The sequence below is a fragment of the Chrysemys picta genome, chromosome 3 (genome assembly GCF_011386835.1).
Source record: "Chrysemys picta bellii isolate R12L10 chromosome 3, ASM1138683v2, whole genome shotgun sequence".
Lineage (NCBI taxonomy): Eukaryota > Metazoa > Chordata > Testudines > Emydidae > Chrysemys > Chrysemys picta.
The window spans coordinates 121601764-121616375 of NC_088793.1; the positions used below are offsets into that span (position 1 = coordinate 121601764).

A 14612-nucleotide genomic window follows, 5' to 3' on the forward strand; every position below is an offset into this window, starting at 1 on the left:
ATTCCACATCCACATAAGAGACATTCCCCGCTACAACAATTTTATAACAGCTTCACAGCATCAACCAGAATTCATAAGTTGTACCTACACAGATTCCCCAAATTATCACAGAGCTTCTTTCAGCTTGACTGCTTAGTCAGTCAGCAATAAGAACTAGGTAAGTGTGCAAAGTTTAGGCATAAGAAATTGTGCAAGTTGTATTTTTCAAAAACATAGTATGCCTTCCTCCCATAACTGGAAATGGAGAACAAATGCAATCAGAATTAATGACTGCCATTACATTAATTGGCAGCTTTGGCCAATAACTGCATATTATAACTTCACATTCTCAATAAAAGGAACACACTTTTCATTGTCTTTGTTTCAACTAAAATTACCGTGAACCCAGCCAAGTGACTTACAACAGTGTAACAAAGTTAATTTAAAACTAGAAATTGCCCTTGAAAAGTTAATCCATGGAAACATGTCCCTAATAACAATAACAGCTTGAGAGCCTGCACTTTAGAAGAAATCTTAAGTGCATGTGCAGCAGAATTTAGATAAAGGTCATATTTTTAATTACAATAGTTATGAATTTGTACAAATCACAGATTGCCTTTGTTGTTAGGGTTGTAAGAGGTAACAGAACAAGCCAAGCTAATGCTCTGTTGTTCCGGAACCCCAGCAATATTAATATTTTAAGTTTGCCAAATTTTGGTAGAAGAGTAAAATTCGATTGTTTGAGCTGTACACAATACATTGCAATGACCAACCAAAAGGATAATAATTTCTGCTACACCTCTTTCAAGGTCAAGTGTTTTGAGAGAGAGAAGCTTAAGATTTTGGAGTCTCCTGTCATGTGGGTAGAACAAAAAAAGTAGTATGGGGCAGTCTGAGCCTTATAGTAGCTAAGCACCCCCTGAGACTAAAAAGTACTCCTTTCGAAGAGAGTATGCAAAAGAAAGATTCTGCCCTGGTACTATAAAAGACACAGGGACTAAAACCCATCTAAACCAAATCAGTAACATGTAATCCTTGCTCATGATGAACACTTAATAATGTACAAGGAAATAAAATGGACTGCTGTTGAGCAAACAATAAAACAGGGAAAGCATTTTCCCTCAAAAAGTAGGATACAAATATTTGTTTTTTTCTTCTTTCCTCTGCACATTAGTGTCAAATTCTCTGCTGACATAACTAGACTCGATCAAGGGAGTTTCACCAGCAGAGAATATGGCTACATAAAGGCAAAAGTGCAGGTTTCAGTGTATCAGCTGTATTCTTTAAATATACAGACTGAGTCAGAAAAGTGCTTTCAACTATTAGGTCACCCTAAAGTAAGTTCAATCCTTTCTGAATGTTCATTTAATCAATCATTAGTCTTTGATCTGTATTGATGTATTTATAAATTTTTGCCTATAGTTATTTAGGCTCATTCCATTCCCTTTTCTCTCCCCCCACTTACACAAGCAAAACATAGCCAAAGAACAAATCAATAGTAACAGTTTGCAAATGGACAGGAATATATGATTGTCCGGCATGCTGTCTGTCCCCTTCTTCTCAATCCTGAAGAAGCCCTTCCACACCAGCTCCTCAGAGATGAACCATTATAGGTTTAGAAGGAGTGACTGGTCATGGAGAGGTCAGAATCATGGAGAGATACCTGCTTACCACAGCAACAACTCCCTTCAAAACTGTGATGATTTCCCCATGGAAAAGAATTAACACTTTTAACACACAGCATAGGAGGTGTACCCAATAATTAAAAATGTGTTTATTACTATTACTATGTTCACTGTGGGAAATGGAGCTGCACATACCCTTCTGATTTTGCTTCATACAACCTTTTGTGAATGCATCAATCAGTGGCACCTATCCATGAAATACTCCCAGATCCTCTCTGTTTTCTAAACCCACAACCATTTTCTGTGAGAGGTCACTGGATTTGAAAGCAGGGCTAGTGGACAACTTGGAGGTTTTCAGTTGTAGGTTTACATTAGAGTTGGGAAAACACTAAAAATCATTCACAAATATCCATTATATTTTAAAAATGAATTCATATTGACTTTGGAATTTTTTTCAACAGCAGATTGAATGAGTTTATTGGCAGGAAATGTTCTCCAAAACAGCACATGTTCAAACCAATATCTTCCTGTGACCCTGACTGGCTGAGTCTATCCCTTATGAATGGCTGAGTCCATCCCCACTCAGCAAAAGTCATTTTCACCCACAGAAAGGGTTGGCTTTTCAATTAAGTCTGCAGTTCTGTGTTGGCAGACATCACATACCATAGGTGTCATTAGTTAAGCTTTCAGAATTCATGTGGTCTGTGCTTCTGCTGATTTAATGATCCTCTGGGGCACTATCTGTGCATCCAACCTTCTCCTCCAAGATGTCTTAAAGGGATTTTCCATCATATGCATAGCTATCATCTGGTTCAGCCTTTTCTCCATTCTTGTGTCTCTAAATGCTGGTGTCATGACACCTAGCATGAAGGATGAGCTAGTCTCTGATTTCATGAGTCACTGTATCAATCAAACTTTCTTTGTTTTGAGTAAAATCTTGTTCTCCAATAGGAAGATGCACAACCATAGACAGGCTATAGTGCTGTGCATGCCTGTATGCTATATCAACGATACACTGATCTCTCTGGTCTGGAGCATCCATTCCATACTGTGTGCCTAGAATAGTGACATATCATCAACTTTCTCCTGAAGGCTGCAGTGTGTTATGATTTGGCTGGTGGCAGCATCATAACAGCTGTACTATGTGTAGACCTCTGCCATGGAATAATACAACAGGCCTCAGTGTGATGCACTGGTGTAGAATGCAGGTATCAGGGAATATGCCCCTTGCAAAACCAGGGTACACATTTTTATCCCAGGTACAAAATATGAAGTAAGATGATTCCAGTAACTGGGGAAACAGGTTAATGTAACATTCGAAACTATGGGTTAACAGAGTCAGACTAATGTAGCGGTTAAGAAAAAGATAATCTGGAATTTTCCAGCTAGATCAAAGAGTTTAACTGAAAAGCAGTCTAAGAAAAAAAATGACTGTTTCTGCGCTGAGCTGACAACTTTCCACAAATACATGGGAAAATGTGGCAGGTGGGGCTGCTACATAGGACCCCAGTGGGGCCAAAGATAGCACTGCAGTTGCTCCCTGCCTTAGTTCACAAGTTTTGACTGCTTGCAGGGCAACTTGTGCCAGAAGTGTTATATCAGAGTTAAATAAAAACAAACCCAGAAATTGGCTGTCTGAGCATTAAATAAACAAATACAACTTCAAAGGTCTTCAAGCACCACAACTAAGCACATGCAGACAAGGCCCTGACCTGGCCTGGGGATCTGGGCCAGCACTGAGGAGCTCCTCCTCTGTCCCAGTTGCACCCTGCACCCACATGAGAAGAAGCAAGCAAGCCTTCTTAACTGGCCTGCTGGCTCCTGATTGGTCAGTGTCTTCTCTTGTCACTTTTAGGCCTCTGGAGGACTAGGACTTATTGGTAGCCTGGCTTGAGCAAAGAGGTGTCAAAGTGTCAATGCCTCCAGAAAGGGGCAGGAGAAGGCCTGATACATCCCATCACAGAAACACTCAGCAAATCAGAAGCACACAAAAAAATACTGTAAATTCCACCATGATATTTGCTTCATCTAGTCAAATGAACCAGACTTGAACCCAGAATACATTGCAAACAGCAGTCTGACAATTTGTGGTTATCAGACAGCGCAATAAAGCTCATACAAAGGTTCTATAGTCTGTTCATAGGCACAAAGCAATCTCCTGGTTCACAATGCTGGTTCACAGATGCATTTAAAAATCAAGCCAAGGTTGATTTTGTGTACTTTTGCAATTCAAATCTAACAGTAGCACAGCTCCAATGGAAATCAAATGAGTCTAGTAAAATATTCTTTAGCATCGGGTTTTGCTACGGACAAAAAGCATAAAATGGAACATCACAACTTTTCTGTTGCACTGCAAGTTATAGATGTATTAGTGTAACTGATAATTTTTCATTAGCAGTCATTCAGAAATATATACTTTTGTCAAAGATAACCAGCTTGGATTCATGAAAGGAAGATAAACGTCTGAGAAATGTAGCAATTCTTTAGTATATTACAAACTGGTGGCTAAAGGTTAAGAGGAGATCATGATAAATGTATTTTGCAGTAGTTTTGATGATCTAGTGTAATAAAATTGATCTCTGTCATAAGGAAACAAGCAAATATACAGGTAAAAATGTTATTCAAAATTATTATGCTTTTAAAAATGTACATTGACTTCTCCTCATGGTTTTTCTCTTCAAGTTTAGAAAATTAGGTTTATTGAATCTATATAGTATCTATATAGTATAATGGTATCCATATAGTATAAGCAGAATGTGCCGCTGTAGTCGGCAGGGAGTATTTGTACCTTAACTTCCACATATATTGTGTTTAATATACATAGAAAGGGTTTTCTATTACCACTTTCAATCATTCATATAGATCTGGGCAGTAAGACTGTAGGTTAGTTTGAATTTTCAAGTTCAGATACTTTTTTAATCCTTGTTTCTGAAAGACAACATTTGTCTGTCATTGGTTTGACTTTTATAGATCTTTATGTTAACTCAATGTAATAAAATGAAATCAATTCTCTTAAACAGCAGTTTTAAAAACCCACACACATTTCAACCATAACAATTTACGTGTCAATTAGTGTTCAGTTTTCTATGAAGTACAAAGTCCTGTGGGGAAATTCCCTGTAATAAATTTGTCAGCACTGTCTTCCTAAAACAAAAAAAGATGGATGGGTCTCTCCAAGATAAAATTTGCAGAGGGACTGGTGCAGGTCAGAACTGTGGCCATAACTGTGAGGGGAAGCTAACCTGCCCGTAGTCAAACTGTCTGAAAAGTACCAGTGCTATTTCATGATGACAAAAACTAAACTTGTCCCTCATGTAAAAATGCCTGGGATTTGCAAAGGAGCCTAAAAGATTTAGGTTCCTATTGATTTCCAATAGTTGCCAATCGGAATTAGGTACCTACTGATTTTCAACAGGAGTTGGACATCTAGTGCCTCTCAGGTGCCTTTGAAAATTCCAGCCAACAACAACAACAAACCACTCCCTTACTGAGACAGCTGTCAAGATAAATAAACTTTTGACCAACTTTCAGCCTTTATTTAATATATAAAATAAGTTTGTTTATATCAAATGCAACCAGCAATACCTGTTAGCATTTTAGGCATGAATATATTTTACATTTTAACCAATTACTAAATGTTTGCAATATCACTGATGAACAATTTTCCTGATGAAAATACTGAGGTAGCACAACTGAACTGGTAAATATGGAGGGCACTTATTAAAGGCACTCACACAATTAAAACAATGTAATCAAACTTAGCATGTGCATTCGGACTCCAATGTATTCTGAATTTTAAAATGCCGGCCCTTCATGATACACAAATTCTAAATTATGCAATTAAAATTTGGGATTTTACACAGAACACTTGACACCCAGCTTATCCTAACGTCCTGACTGCCCATTTATAATAACGTTGCTGCTTTTGTCTCTTGAATGATATGTGAGCTGGTAAAATGGAAGCTAAGCCATCTCACAGAACATGTGCAGTGCCAGTTTTAGATATTTTCTGAAGAATTACAAGAATTTAGAAGAAAGAAAGACTAGAAGCGAGAGATGTGGTCAATTTCTTTAGCTGACCTCCACCCATTAGACGGCTCCATCTCCTCCCCATATGGTACTAGCCACTCTCACCCCTATTTATTTTATTGCCACCTGTACCAGTCTCATCACTTTAGCCGGTAAGGGAAATGGTGCACCATCTATATCTGCACTGTCTATACGTTCGCAGTACTGGCTCTTCTTAAGAGGGTATAAAAATTCAGACTGATAGTGATGCAAAATTGCCAGAATTTGAAACATCAGCTATTGCAGTGTTAGGCACTCTCCTTTAATCTGTTAATTCAACTGGAATTTGAAAAATAAACCTTTTTATTTCCCTTGCATTTTGCCTCCAACGAAATCTACAAAATGGAGGTTAAGTCCTTAGATATGGAACACTTTCCATGAAATGACCCGCAGGCCACAAACCCAATCTTTTGAATCTTACAAGGCACACATTTTCCATGATGCATATAAATGTCGGCCAATGTATCAAGAAGAGGTGAAGAGATAATGAGCATAGTTCATACTTCATCTATTAATAATAGATAACAATAGCAAATTTAAATCTCTATGTAAAATAGTGTATATTTAGTTGTACCCAGATTATAAGCCCTTTAGGGCAGGGACTGTGTTTTCATGTGATTGTGCACTGCTTAGTTAGTATAATGAGGTTCCTAATTGTGGCCTTTGGGAGCTATCAGAATAATAATAAATAATTATTATAATAACTCTGCTATGAAAGGCTGTGGAAATGAAATGGAATTGTGGCAGCACTCAGGACAAAATTATCTTAATGTAAAAGCCTTCCGTGGCTTGGGTTTCAGTGGATGACTGGAGCCATTCTTAGTCATGATACAGAAAACTAAATGCTATTTTTAATACTGAAAACCTTCCCTTATCAATATTTATATTGCAGTAGGGCCCAGAGGCTCCTGCCTCAAAGTATTTATGATCTAAGATGATGGCTCCTTTTGATGGAAACTTGATGTCTCAGGGTAATAAGTAATAAGATACAGTGGCTTTCCCCTCAAGGTCACCTGTTTGAATACAGGCCCAGATGGGAGTAAATTAACTTTCCTCAAATCTACGTGACATGAGTCAGTACTCAGGTTATGCAAAATGAATCAATGCTCAGGGCAGCTACTACTGGTTAGGTGCCCACCATCATAAATGACAGCCTTGTTGACAGTCTCAGGGAGAGGCCAAGGACTGAATAAACCTGGCAAATGAACTATCCACTTTTAGCAGGTTAGGACTCAGGTAGGTTGGCAGGGCAGTGTGGGGGAACTTGCACACCAACTGCCCATGTTGTACACATTCAGTGGATGAACAGGATACTTCAATTTATAATGTTGTCAATCTGTCACTTTTCAGGGACCTGACATTGACATTCTCACGCACACACCTCTGAATGTCATGGCTGGACATTGTATCTACAGTGGACTGAACCAACAAACATCTGATTGGAACAATTAGAAATCTACTTCCCAATCCAAATTTTGTAACTTAGGCCATATCTTAAAACAGACAAACAACCTTCCACGCCTTCCTTCACTTGTTGTCCATTGTTAAGCCACTACATATATAACTGTTTGACTGTAAGAGGACTCTTTAATTTTCAGACTGTTTTCCTTTGATATTTCAATCCCTCGCCAGTACCAGAAGTTTTAATTTGTCCCACTGTATTAAACCATTTCATAATTTTCAACATCTCACCTGTGGAAAAAAAATACACTCATCTTCATTTCCCCATGACAATCTTTAAATCTGTGACCATACTGCATTTTCCTACATTGTATCTTTTCCAGTGCAAAAGTTACTTTTCCTGGAAATAATGGATACATTATTGTAGATATGGTTTTAACAGTGTTTTATTTTGAACTCCAATTTCACCTATCCTTTGGATTATTCCTATTCACAGATTCCTGTTCTTTTAGTACTACAGGTACTAATTAAGAGTTTTGTACTAGAACTCCTTAGCCTCCTTTGCTTGCAATGTGCAGGAGGTCAGACTAGGTGATCACAACGGTCCCTTCTGAGTTTAAAGTCTTTCCTTGGACCAAACTTTGGAGAGACAAGGGAGAGTGGGGGAAAAGGTAAGTAATCTATTAGGTTGACCTTACAATTTCCTGAAAGGACTTGGGATACGGGAGACCTCTCAACCCCCTATATTATGTTGATTCCCAGGAAAGACACCCTAGATTCAAAGACTGGAGTCATCCAAATTGAAAGCTGTCCTCTTCGTTACTCCGCTGCCCCCTCACTTCCACCTGGCAGCATGGCTTCTGAAGGAGCTATACTGCCACTGGCAGAGACTCCCTGAGGCTACTCAATGGAGCAGACCCAGAAAGAGTTAATGCTTCACACAGCAAAGACTCACCAAGTTCTGTAATGGATAATCAGGGGACAATGACAAGGAGTGTGTCCAGTCTCCTATCCCTGTGGATTCCAATGAGCATGCTGGTGCCTCAGAGATAGCACTCTCCCTCTGTCTGCTTAGGAAGGGAGAGTTCTGTAGAAGAGGGAATTCTCAAGCTATAGCCTTTTCCTTTCAATATATTGTCTGTCTTTTTTTCTTTTAAGCCTTAGAATTGTGCACATCAAAATGCATTTTACATATACTGCCTAAATTGCTGACCCAAATCCCTGTCGATCAAGGTGTACTAATCCCTGTTGTTTACTATATCATCAGTTAACTCTGAATCTCATGCAAAGTATTCACATCTATTATTAATCTGAGAAGTTCAAAAACTGATTCTGGGGATACTGACTCAACCTCTTTCTGGGACACTGAATTGCAGTTGCCTCATTTGTTAGGATGTTTTCTAATTGTATCATGGACTTTTTACCATTGTTCTTTGATATAGGACCTTATCAAGTGCTTTGACTTGCCTATTATGAACAGCAGAAGACATTTCATTTTTATGTCAAGCTGACCAGAATGTAGCCAAGCTTCTCAAGTAATTTTCAAATGGTGTTGGGTATAATTATTTGAGTTTAAGTCTCAGCAGGATGCTGTTCTCTTTGTGTAATTGCATCTGAGCTGACTAAATACTACACTGTAATAACAGAAGATTAAGCTCAAAACTTTAAATAGATCTGTTGACCCAGAAAATAAAATCTTATTGTGAAAACTTAAATAAGGATCAAATAACGATCAAACATACAATAACATCAGCATTAGACATTAATAAGTGATACTTGTTGTGAGTAGCATGTTTACAGTATATATCGCTAGTAAAATCAGGATTAGTTACAGCTATTCTAATCTTCTTCCATGCCAACAGTTAATCCTATTAGGATCATCAAGTCAAAAATTAATCTGTAAGTATGCAATACACTGAAACAAATCCTAAGGAAATTCTTTACTTGTTGAGCTGTTTGTAGATAGATCTTAAAGGCATGCATGACAATAGAAGTTCATTGTTGATTTAATCAAAGAAAACAAAAGGTTGGGTAGAAAATGTGAGCTACTAAAGTTTGCCCCTTGTCCCTGGCTGTTTTAATACATACTGCACTGTAGCATTCAACATAGCAAAGCTCTCTTTAAGTTACCCTTATTTTAATAAGTTCTTTATATCACTTAGTGCTCTCACAAATACTTTATAACAGCAAAGTCAGAAATAAAAAGACAACAATGCTTAATGTAAAAATCACAGGAAACTAGGTAAGCAATACACCAGCAGACTTGTGGTAATTTTAAAATATCTTAAATATCAGACACTGTACGTTCAAGTCTTGTGTATTCAAGGCCTTTATTTACTACCCAAGTATCTTAACTGTAGGTGGTTTTTATTTAATACAGTGGTGGTCACCAGAAAATTTAATCCTCTCTTTATTATGTTCTATAACTTCATAAGCAGTAAACAGAACTACAGATTACATAGACTTCCCTGAATAATTCTACAGGAAGTAACTCATTAAATGTACAAAACGAGTCAAGTGACAGACTCACAAGGGGGGCTGTTCATATGTGATAAGACTGTGAGAACCAAAGGCCTGATCCTACAGATACATTGTTGAGGTTAGTGCTATTACTGTGAATAGTTTCACTGAGGTCAACAATAATAAGGTTTGAAATATGAGTCCCCAAATAACCAATCATATGGAAGTATTCTTGTAACTAAGACATTTAATTTCAGCCTCAGAAATTCAGACCCAAGAAAAACAGAGAGGGACTAGGGAGATGAAACAAAACCTTTCTTTTCAGAGGATTTCAAATGTTCTAAAGTTAGAAGACATTTTTCCATGGGTTGCATATCCAGAGTCAAAGACTTTCACCTGAATGCGGAAACTAGCCATTATACTTCACATCTCCCAAATATTGTTAATTTTTTCTACAGTAAGTCTTCGAAATACTCTCTTACATTTCAGTTGCAAATACATTCTACTTAACTAATCTGAAGGCAATTTGTGTTTTCTGAATTCCCATGATTGCTGTCTGAAGGCTGCTAATTCTTATAGCACTAGATAATTTCCTCTGCCTGTTTCCTTTATCTCCCATGATTTTAAGGGGCATGCTAAATCTGAATGTTCTTTTCCCTATAGAAAAGCTGCCTTTTCCTGCTATTAGAGGAGTTAGAGAGAAATCAACCATTAGCAAAGTTCTTTTGTATCTATGTATTTATTCCCATTCTGACCGTAGCTAACCCATCAGCACACCCATTTCATTGCTGTAAATCTCGCTCACTCATTTGAGAACAGTACTTAAGTACTATACACTAGCATTTGTTACGCCACTATAATATATCAAGATGAAAGAAAGATGCTAAATTACTCTTATCGCTATGATTCTTAAAATTGCAGGTACTTATTCTTGCTTCTCTTAGACTCTCTCGTACATTCTCCTAAGTCATTATATTTATCCCCAAATTTTAAATAGAAAACATTTTTTAATTCTTCCTCTTCTCCTTTTCCTCTGTATCCTCTTCCCTCCCCGTGGTTCTGTACATTGCCTGGAGTGGTATGGAGCCATTGCCTCCTTGCCCCTGATGTCAAGTAGCTGCTATACCAAATCCACCTGACAATTACTGTGCACCCATAAACAAAAAAGAAACTACTGTCAACCTGTAGAGGTCAGCTCTTGAGCCAACGACCATCACATACTTATACAGGCCAAAGCAGGGACCATCAGAACACAGACATACAAGAACAGAGGACAAGCTTCCTGAGTCTCAGGATCATACAACACCCATGCATAGCCCAGAGACTTTTCTATACAAGCTACATATATGCATACAGAGGGTGCCCCTCTGTTGCCACAAAGTATTGTTTTTCAATTACAGTCAATATTCCCCCTCATAGTTATTTTGTCTCCTGGAACATCAATAAGGTCAATAACCCACTAAAAGGAAAAATATATTCAATATTTAAAAAACAATAACAAAGAAGTGACATAACTATGCCACAGGAGACCCATCTAACTGAACCAGTGGCCCCAACACTGGAGCAGGACTGGGTGGGAGCAGCTATTCCTAGTCCTTCCAGCTGTGGAGGTAGAGGAGTTATAATACTGATATACACAAGATTAACTCCCTAAATCAGGAAAAAATAGACCCCAGGGTAAAACTGTGATGGCATATATCAAACAACATGATTAGAGAGACAAGGTGGGCAAGGTAATATTTTTTATTGGGCCTGGACCAACTTCTGTTGGTGAAAGAGACAAGCTTTCAAGATTACACTCCCTGTAAACTCTTAATCTAGTCTCTTTCATCAACAGAAGTTGGTCCAATAAAAAATATTACCTCACCCATGCTGTCTCTTTAGTATCCTGGGACACACATGGCTACAACACTGCAAACTACATGATTGTAAATTAACCTTAGCTAGTGTGTATGGATGAAACAAAGAACAACCTGGGCTCTTCCACAACTTCTTTGCCTGAACTAATGGAGATGGGCAAATCCCCAGTCATCCTAGTGGGGGACTGCAATCCACACACTTCCCCCTGGGTCACTCTCCTCTTGGTCTCTGTCTCTCCCTCATTTTTCCCTCTCAGTTTTGATTATTTTGTTTTGTTTAGATACATGCCATAAACATGTGTGTGCTTGGAATACTGTGGTTAATATGTGGGAATCCAAGAACTATGTAAATATCTTGGTCTTACCAACTTTTCTGATCTGTAATATATCCTTGTTCTATACATTGGCATCTAGAATTTGTTTGGTTACGAGAAAAAAGATTGAAAACATTTAATAATTAAAAAAAGGCCTGACATATATTCAACTGAGTGTATCCTAGGAAGCCTGGCCTCCTGAGGGAAGGATTTTCCTCTCGCAGCGCAGGCCCATCTGTAGAAGAAAGTCAAACTGTAAAGTCCACTGCCGCACCACAACTAGAAGGCAAATGTGGCTGGGTTTTTAAAAGAACTAGTTAATTTTTAACTAGTAACACAAACTTCTAACTATTCAGGCTAAGAAAAGGATGTTCGGCCCTACTGATTAGGTGTAGTAGGTGTATGTAGTGCAGTAGTATGGTGTAGGGTAAAGGGGGGTTAACCTGCCCCTGAAACACCAGGCACTGCTGGAGGCAAAATACCAGACTAGGTGTACCAGATCTGGTGTGACAAATTCTGTGTTTCTATACATTTCAGAAAACATAGTGAAATAATAAGGGGCATATTACATTATTCATAGTTCTTTAATAGTTTAGATATTGTTTATTTTACAATCAATACAATATTAGTTTGACTATACAATAACTCCCTAATGGAGGAAAGACATATTTGGAACATCATAATTTTCCACAAACGTATCTCAAAATCTACAAGCAAAATAATTGTAAATGTACCATAGGATTAGAGTTTGTCATAATAAGAATTGGTTAAGTTTGTACCATTTTCCATTCTCATTACAATAATTGTCATGAGAATAGATTCATGTTGCAGCATTTTCGTTCTTGTTACAATCTATGCCACAGGAATGAGCTACCAGAATTTTAATGCTTCATATATTCCATAAGTTAAGTACAGTTCTGTATGGCTTTGACCTTTTCAATATTCTATAATTTGATTGACTGGCTACTCTAGTTTTTCCCGTTTACAGTCTCAGTAACCTATGGGGAAGAAGTGGAATGGCCAGCCAATCAAAATACAGAATAGTGAAAAGATCAAAGTAGTAAAACATACTACATTCTTTCACAGAATATATTAGGCATTAAAATTTTGATATCTCACTATAAAAAAATAATATTTCCCCCTGTAGCTCGAGATATCTATCATAAAAGTGAGGAAAAGGGTGATATCATCTAACACATTCTATGACACTTATGTACCTTCTTGGTTTAGGCTATTATTCATTTTCTCAACTACACTTCCAGCTCCATGCTCTACTTTTTTAATTAAATCAAATTAAACTTCAGGCTGGTTAGGACTCGTTCTGTAAACTCACGATATTTTAAAGTGCATCCCACAGTTCTGGAAACTGCAGTGCCAAAGCAGTTTCCAATCTTGCTGAACATGTATCACATGATGTCATCACTAAGAGTCCTCTGATGTGGCACAATTTGGTAACTTTTGTTTTCTTTGTGACTTTTAGGCACTGACAGATTATACTAATACATTATTCAAACACAGAGGGTAATTTTATATGATTATTAACAGATCCGTCACATATGTTGCACTGTTTTACTGCTGAATACATATAGTAGGAGACGGTGACAGAAAATACCAGTGATTCTGCTGGGGAAAGAATGGTCAGCCACCAGCCCATTTTAAAGATGTTAATATTATATTATAAACAAAAAAGAGTAAACCTCAAATATAAACAAAACTGTGATTATACATTCTGAATAGTTTATGGTTTTAATTCTAAGTAATCACTAGCAAACCTGGAACTTAATTATGTTATTGAACTATAGCATATTACCCTGTTGCCACAATGCATGTTGCCTTGTCAACTTGCTAATGAAAGAGGCTACAGAAAATGAAGATCACAAATATGATTTGATTTATAATTCTTTCATTGAAAATTCACAAACATAGCTGCTATTATTGTTGCTGTTGCTATTACCAAATTAGGTGTCTTATTAGCTACATTCTAAATGCAGGTTGCTATTGTATATCACTAACAAGTTTACAATGAAGTATACGGTTAATTACAAAAGATGTCACTATAATGCAGATTAGTTTATAGAGGCTCTGTCACTTCTCTGGTAGTAGGCAGGAAACATTTAGGATATTCACATCACACACAGGTTACTTATACTGCACACAAGTCTGGTGAGATCAAATAGCAGGGTCCTGTCACCAAGGAAACAAAGAACACAGCTATTGCACCATCAACCTTCATACCGGAATAACAAATATATCCTGTAGGATAATAAGAAGTTATAATATTTGCAAATAGGCTAATAACTTATGTTATGAAACCTATAATTTAATAACTCTAGCTGGTAAAGAGACAAAGACATGGGATCCCATAACATTTGTTGTACTGTGGTGGTGACCATGGTTCATAGGCAATGGTGCAGAGCAGGAAGAATGAATCTTCTTCATCTGCTAGTCACTCAGTTATATGATCTCATGCTGCTTACTATGCAGTATTGTCTTTCTCCCTTCATACTGCATTATCCTGCACATTCGTCTATTTTTTCTCTTACTGTCATATGACCTTCTGCATCCTGTATTCCTTACAAAAATGTTCAAAAGAAACTGCAAAAGCATTTTGTAGAAAGGTATAAAATATTTTATAATTTCTGCAGAACATATCTTTGCAAGAGTTGTTCTTTATGTGCATTTAAAAAGAAATACCTGTAAGAGACGGGATGAAAACAAAAGTAAACCAGAACATAAATTAAATTCATAGAGGTCATGTGGTGCTCCACAAGGGCTGAATAATATTTGTAGGATGCTTAGCTTTGTCTCTTTTTATCCTTCTCAGTCTACATTCCTATGCTCAGTAGGACTTACATGTTGACAGCTGGAATTTCACTATCACCTCTTGAATCTATCACCTTATAACT

At 37.4% G+C, this 14612-nt stretch overlaps 1 protein-coding gene across 6 annotated transcripts in view; it reads right to left on the bottom strand.

Annotated features, from left to right (window-relative positions):
- PRKN (parkin RBR E3 ubiquitin protein ligase) overlaps positions 1 to 14612 on the bottom strand; it is a 1174462-nt gene that overhangs the window by 296817 nt on the left and 863033 nt on the right. The window lies entirely within an intron of this gene.